Source organism: Chionomys nivalis, chromosome 4 (genome assembly GCF_950005125.1).
Source record: "Chionomys nivalis chromosome 4, mChiNiv1.1, whole genome shotgun sequence".
NCBI lineage: Eukaryota > Metazoa > Chordata > Mammalia > Rodentia > Cricetidae > Chionomys > Chionomys nivalis.
Genome location: NC_080089.1, coordinates 8,839,448 through 8,847,344, shown reverse-complemented (window position 1 = coordinate 8,847,344; position 7,897 = coordinate 8,839,448). Strand labels below are relative to the sequence as shown.

Here is a 7,897-nt window from a genome sequence, read left to right as displayed (position 1 = left end):
GCTTTCTGGTGAAGATCTTTTCCCATTTTGTAGGCTGTCGTTTTGTCTTATTGACTGTGTCCTTTGCTTTACAGAAGCTTCTCAGTTTCAGCAGGTCCCATTAATTAATTGTTTCTCTCAGAGTCTGTGCTGCTGGGGTTATATTTAGGAAGTGGTTCCCTGTGCCAATGCATTCAAGTGTACTTCCCACTTTCTCTTCTATGAGGTTCTATTGAGGTCTTTGATCCATTTGGACTTGAGTTTTCTGCATGGATATAGATATGGATCTATTTTCATTCTTCTACATGTTGATACCCAGTTATGCCAGCACCATTTTTTAAAATATGCTTTCTTTTTCTATTTTATGTTTTTGCTTCTTTGTCAAAAATCAGGTGTTTGAAGATGTGTGGATTAATATCTGGGTCTTCAATTCTGTTCCATTGGTCCTCCTATCTGTTCTTATGCTAATACCAGGCTGTTTTCAGTACTGTAGCTCTGCAGTAGAGTTTGAAGTCAGGGATTGTGATGCCTCCAGAGGTTCTTTTATTGTATGGGATTGTTTTTGCTATTCTGGGTTTTTTGCTTTTCTATATGAAGTTGGGTACCGTTCTTTCGAGGTCATTGAAGAATTTTGCTGGGATTTTGATGGGCATTGTGTTGAATCTGTAGATTCTACCTACCCAAGAGCATGGGAGATCTTTCCCCTTTCTGGTGTCTTCTTTAATTTCTTTCTTCAAAGATTTAAAGTTCTTGTCATACAAGTTTTCCACTTGTTTGGTTAGAGTTACTCTGAGATATTTTATGCTATTTGTGGCTATTGTGAAGGGTGATGTTTCTCTGATTTGTTTCCCAGCCCTTTTATCATCTGTGTACAGGAGGGCTACTGATTTTTTTGAGTTAATCTTGTATTCTGTTACATTACTGAAAGTGTTTATGAGTTGTAGAAGTTCCTTAATAGAAATTTTGGGGTCTCTTATGTAAACTATCATCAGCAAATAGTGGGAGTTTGACATCTTCTTTTCCGAATTGTATCGCTGTGATCTCTTTTTGGTGTCTTATTTCTCTAACTAGGACCTCAAGAACTATATTAAATAGATATGGAGAGAGTGGACAACCTTGTCTTGTTCCTGATTTCAGTGGAATCTCTGGGAGTTTCTCTCCATTTAGTTTGATGTTGGTTGTTGTCTTGCTGTATATTGCCTTTATTATGTTTAGGTATGTTCCTTGTATCCCTGCTCTCCAAGATATTTATCATGAAGGGATGTTGTATTTTGTCAAAAGCTTTTTTGGCATCTAATGAGATGATCATGTGGTTTTTATTTTTTAGTTTGTTTATATGGGGGATTACATTGACAGATTTTTGTATGTTGAACCATCCCTGCATCTGTGGGATGAAGCTGACTTGGTCATGGTGGATGACGGTTCTGATGTGCTTTTGGATTTGATTTGCCAGTATTTTATTGAGTATTTTTGCATCAATGCTTATGAGTGAAATTGGTCTGTAATTCTCTTTCTTAGTAATGTCTTTCTGTGGTTTGGGTATCAGGGTAATTGTAGCCTCATAAAAAGAGTTTGGCAATGTTCCTTCTGTTTCTACTGTGTGGAATAATTTGAGGAGTATTGGTACTAGTCCTTCTTTGAAAGTCTTGTAGAATTCTGAGCTGAAACCATCTGGTCCTGAGCTTTTTTTTCTGGTTGGGAGGCTTTTGATGACTGTTTCTATTTCTTGAATGGTTACAGGTCTGTTTAATTTGCTTATCTGGTCTTGATTTAATTTTGGTAGGTGATATTTATACGGAAAGTTGTCCATTTCCTTTAAGTTTTCCAATTTTGTGGAGTACAGGTTTGTGAAATATGATCTGATGATTGTCTGTATTTCCTCCGTGTCTGTTATTATGTCCCCTTTTAATTTCTGATTTTGTTAATTTGAATATTCTCTCTCTGCCTCAAAAAGACAATTATTATATGTACTCACTCATAAGTGGTTTTTAAACATAAAGCAAAGAAAACCAGCCTACAAATCACAATCCCAGAGAACCTAGACAACAGTGAGGACCCTAAGAGAAACATACATGATCTAATCTACATGGGACCCTAAGAGAAACATACATGATCTAATGAGCATGGGAAGTAGAAAAGGACAAGATCTCTCCATGGGAGAGGGTTGAAGGGGAGGGGAGAGGAAGTGGGAGCAGAGAAAAAATGTACAGCTCAATAAAATTAATAAAAAAATTTGTAGAAAAATAAAAGAAATACTTGTTCTATCTTCCCTTCCCTCAGCTCCTACCTTGTGAGGAAGTCAGTTTGGTGTGCAGAAAGAATCCAGGACAGAATCCAAGGCAGAATGCAGAGTAAGGGGAAACTAGATTCAAAGGGAAGCCTGAAGCTGGGGTAGAGCCGGGCAGCAGTTCCAGTATTTGTGAGGTAAAGGCAGGAGACCTTTACTTAGTAAGTGTGAGGTCAGGCCTGGCTACAGAAAGTTCTGTCTTGAAAAAGCAGAAATCAAGAATGCAAAAAGGAGACGGGTGCTGCACTGGTTAGATTTTGTCAGCTTGATACAAGTGAGAGTCATCAGGGGAGAGGGGACCTTAACTGAGAAACTGCCACCCTCAGATTGTCCGGGACTTGTCTGTGGGAGCATTTTTTTTGATCAACGGTTGATGTGGGCAGACCCAGAGCACTGCAGGTCGGTGCCACCGCGGGGAAGCGGTTGTGAAAGAGAGCAGGCTGAGCAAGCCATGAGGGTGAGCAAATCAGCAAGCGGCCAGTAACCAGAGCCCTCCAAGGCCTCTGCTTCAGTTCCTCCTCCAGGTTCCTCCCCGATTTCCCTCCATAGACTGTGACTGGGAAGTGTAAGCTAAATCAACCCTTTCCTTCCCCAGGCTGCTGTGGGCAGAATGTCTTATCATAGCACAGAAATCCAGCTAGGTCACTGGCGAGCAAACGCGGCGTTGGAGAAGTTGCGTCAGAAATAGTGACCTCTAGTACCAGGGATATTGGACACTGTGAAGGGCATCGTACCAGAAAGGGAATGGATTTTTAATTTCAGCTAAATTTGAATAAACTTGCATTTACAATGTCAAAATTAAACAAATGAGGCCAGACCTGGGGCACATGCCTGAAATCTGAGGCAGGATGCTGTTCGTGAGTTCAAGGCTAGATTGGTAGGTTTCAGGTTATCTTGTGTAATTGTGGTCCTACCTCTTAAATAAACGACTTTGAACAGATGTAAGCTAATTTCCCCCACTAACAGAGCTCCCCTGTTTTAACAGGGCTACCTTTCATCTGGACTGCTGCAGAATATCAACCGTTATGGTGACATCCTGCTGTGTTTTATGAGTAGACGTGTCAAGTCACGAGCGCGTGTTGCGCGTCTGGTTGGTGTCGTCAAGATGGCTTAAACATGACAATTAATATGGTAATAGGGTTATTCAAATGTTTTCTGCAGACGGAACATGCCCCACTGAACCCTGTATGCATTGGTATTTTAAAATCATGTGTGTGCGTGCGTGCGTGTGTGTGCGTGTGTGTGTGTGTGTGCACACACGAGTGCAGGTCCCTTTGTAGGGCAGAGGCGTAGGCCATCCTGGAGTTGGAGTTACAGGCAGTTGTGAGCTGCCTGATGCGGATGCTGGGACAGAACTTGGCTCCTTTGCCAGAGCAGCAAGTGCTCTCTCCAGACCACACGCTTGTGTTTACATGGACACTTTCCCCGTGGGAACAGAATGTGGCCAGCTGCTTCATGCTCCTGCTGCCACTGCTTGGGCTACCCTAGCCACCATGCCTATCCCAAGAGGGGTACGGTACTCTCAAACCCTGACACCAAATAAACCCTTCCTCTAAGCTGGCTTTGTTAGATATTTTGTCTCAGCAAGGAGAAAAGTAACTAATACATTCAGACAGCTATCAGCAACTTTATCTTCCCGGTTCTCCGAGGGGCATGTTTACCCCTGCTTCACAGGGGAATAAGAGACTGGTGCTAAATGCTAACACAGGGCACCACTTACACTGTAGGAGCTGGACGGACGTCAGGAATGCACGCCTGACTGCAGGGGAGTACTCTGTCCCAAGTTAGAGCCGCTAGATACGGCAGGGGGCATAGGCTGAGCAGGAGGCAGCTAGGCATAGTCCTGCACAGAGGAATGGGGAATGGCAATGGCAGCCGGCAGGGTTGTGGTCCCGGTGCCCTCCTCTCGTCAGCTGGCCTTATCTAGCTACTGAAGCGGGTCACAAACATTCGCACCGCTCAAGCCCCAGGAACCCTGGGTGGGGCTAGGCAAAGGTCGAGTAGGGTTCTGAGAAAGACGGGACACTTAAAAGACTGGACAGTTCTGTTTGAAGGCCCTGGGCGCTGAGCCCAAGGCCAGTACTCTCCACGCCCTGCTATAGCCCTGGTGACACAGGCCCGCTCCGAGCTCTGCTGTGCCCGCCCTTGGATACTGTCCAGCAGAGCGGTGACTTGCTAAAGCAAGCATCCCGCTTTCGGGAGTAGTCAGAACTGTTGTTTTTGAGAAAGTGTGCAGGAACAGTTGGACCGCCCTCTTATGCTTCTCCCGGTCTGTGTTCTGAGGGGGCTGGGTGCACATCTCACGCTTCTGCAGAGCTGGGTAACCGTGAGAGTGGGTGGTTCTGGCACTCTGGTTCCTCTCTTGCCACACTCCTGTGTCCTTGAGAAAGGGACAGTGGTTGCACCCGCCCTTTGCCCTTCGGAACAACAGTCCTGTGGGCCCAGGGAATTCTGGGAAATCTCCCTTGCTCCTTTTCTCATCAGTGGACAGAAAGGTTTGGAATGAGGGCCATCAATGTCCTGAATTCACCTGTCGGCCTCTAAAGTTTCTTAGGACTGGGGCTTATAGGGCTAAGAAATGCTTCCTATAGAAAACCGGGCGTGCAGGGAGCTGGGCAGGTGTTGCAATCGGGAACAGTACACAGCTCAGCTGCTGTCCTTCCGGTCCTGTTGTTGGGGGCCTCAGCCCATTTTGCTGTGCTAAGCAGGGTTTCCTAACCTGGGATAGGTATGTCCTAGCCAACATGGTGGACAGTCCCAACATTTGGCCTGGCTCAAGGAAGGTTTGATCTGTTGATTTGGCTCCTGTAAAATTCAGTCAGGGCCTTGGGGTGTCACACAGTTAGTAGAGTACTTGCCTAGTGGGGTAGTTGATTTTAAATGTCAACTTGCCCCAACCTGGAACTCCCTGGGAAGAGAGAGCTTTCCGGGAAGTTATTTAGATTAGGGTGGCCTGTGGGCATGCCTTGGGGAGGGATTGTCTTGATTACTGATATCAGAAGACCCAGCTGGTATTGGGTGGTACCATTCCCTAGGTGTGGGGTTCTGATATAAGAAGATAAGAGAAAGCTAGGCAAGCAATCAAAGGTGGTGTGAGGGCATCCATTTTTCCCTGTGGGTGTGATGTGTTAGCTGCTTAATTTGCTGCTTTAACTTCCCCTCAGTGATGGACTGTGCCCTGGAATTGGGAGCCAGGTTAGCCCTTTCCTGCCTACACTGCCTGTGAGCAGTAGAACCACAGGCACTGCCCACAGTGAGCAGTGGTGCAGGTGGTGTCTGCCTGTCACTCCAGCACTCAGAAGTTCAAGGCCATCCTCAGCTATGCAGCCAGTTTGAGACCCTAGGATATATGAGATTTGTGGTCCTGTCTCACCCCCACCCCTAAAAAAGAAAATTCACCTTCACTTTGAATATCTGTGACAAACGAATTAGCACTGCCTTCCCCCAAAGTTAGGGATGTATGAAGACGCAACTCAGGCCACATCTATTCACTACACTTGCAGATCTAACTAGAGCAGTAAGTAAAGAAAAAGAAAGAAAAGAAACACGCATCAAAAAGAAATAGCTGGAAAAAAAAAAAAAAGAAAAGAAATAGCTGGACCCAGTGGTGGTAGAGCTGGAGATTCAAGGCCAGGCATACGGCATGAGACTTTTTCTCAAAAGTGAACAACTAAAGCAAACACCAGAAGGGTAGCTTTGCTATTTAATCCGTCACAGAGACACAACACAGGAACATGTTCCCAGAAGGAGGACATCCTCTTATCTGCTGAGCTAAAGCTGTAAGTGCTGAAGATGCTATGTTTTGCAAAGTTCTTGAAGACACAGAAATCCTTCTTATACCTTGCTAAAGTTTTAGGCAGTTGTTTTGTCTGTTCTTTGAGATAGCATCCCACTTTCTTCACTTGAACTAAGAAACATCGCCTGTGCAGAAGCACGCGTAAGTGGACGGTCGCATGCAGGGAAGGGGACTAACACGTGAGTTACTTTCCTCATTACTGTGACTGGGTACCGACGGAAAGCAATGCAAGGGAGAAAGGGGGCCTTCGGCTCACGGCGTGATGGGGTACAGTCTACCATGGATGGGAGGCATGGTGGCGGCGGTGTAAGACCACTGGTCACACTGCGTTCCCAGTCAGCAGCAGGGAGAGAGGACGGCAGTGTCCAGCCGGCTTCCTTGTCCCCTCACCCCCCCTTTTTTAAAAAATATTTATTTATTTATTTATTTATTTATTTATTATGTATATAATGTTCTGTCTGTGTGTATGCCTACAGGCCAGGCCAGAAGAGGGCACCAGACCTCATTACAGATGGTTGTGAGCCACCATGTGGTTGCCAGGAATTGAACTCAGGACCTCTGGAAGAGCAGGCAATGCTCTTAACCGCTGAGCCATCTCTCCAGCCCCCCCTCACCCCTTTTTTTATTTAGTCTTGGACCCAAATATCAACATGTGTCTCATATGTGGCTGCAAATCTAATCCAGTTGGCGATGAAGATTAACCACCACAGACAAACTGAATATACAAACACTTGATGAAGTTGGAATCTGTATTGATTGGCAGAAGCGAGTGTCTAAACAAGTTCAAGAACAGACAAACCAAATCTGTGGCTTGTGGAAGGCAGGAAGTCATGGTGGTACTGACCAGAGTACACAGGGAGGGCTGAGGGGCAATAAGGTGCCAACTGGGGATTCTGAGATTGTAGAAAGTGTCCTTTTCTTAGAGTGGCTGCCTGTTATCTGAATGCACTCACTGGCTGAAACCCACAGAGCTTGCCAGAGGCTGAGGCAGGAAAATTGCCACAAGTTCAAGGCCAGCCTTGGCTACATAGTGAGGTCCAGGCCAACCTGGGCTACAGGGTAAGACTCCATCTCAAAAGACCCAAAACAATCCATGGATCTGGGATGGCGGTAGAACGTAGTGTGTGGAGTGTTTGCCCAGCAACAGGAAATCCCTGGGTTCTATCCCTAGCACCACAGAAACCAGGCATGGTGGTGTACACCTATCCCAGAACCCAAGAAGAGAAAGCAGGAAGAACAGAGATTCAGGGCCATTGGAAATAACAAACAATCTATAGGGGTTTATCCTTAAAGATTCTGTACTCTAGATCAGTGAGATGGCTCATATGGCATTATCTATCACTTGATATTACTCGATAGCACGATCAAGAATAATTACCTGAGTTCAATTCCCTGGTACCCACATGGTGGAAGCAGAGAACCAACCCCCACAAGATATCCTCTGACTTTCGCGTGTGTGTGCTGTGGCGTGCACACCCCCCACATAATAAATAAATAAATAAATGTAATATAAAAATTTAAAATATGTTTTAAATTTTAATTTGATGCCAGATAAATTTTATTCATTTATAATATCAGGGTAAATTAAAGTAAGGTGCAATTTGTAAGGGGAAAATTTCATCATTACAGAATACTGATATTGATATTAAATAATGACTTTTTTTGCTCAAACGGATCTTGTATGAGGACTTTGTTAAAACTAATCTGGTTGTATTTATCTATTTCTTTTTTTAAAAAACATGGAACGCTTCACGACTTTGCGTGTCACCCTTGCGCAGGGCCGTGCTGATCTTCTCTGTATCGCTCCAGTTTTAGTGTGTGCTGCCGACAGGGTC

The 7,897-nt window shown here is 44.9% G+C and overlaps 1 non-coding gene across 1 annotated transcript; it reads right to left on the bottom strand.

Annotated features, from left to right (window-relative positions):
- Nucleotides 1-7,795: 7,795 nt before the first annotated feature.
- On the bottom strand, nt 7,796-7,897 carry LOC130874060 (U6 spliceosomal RNA). The gene has a single exon (XR_009057103.1). It is a non-coding gene; the product is annotated as a U6 spliceosomal RNA (small nuclear RNA).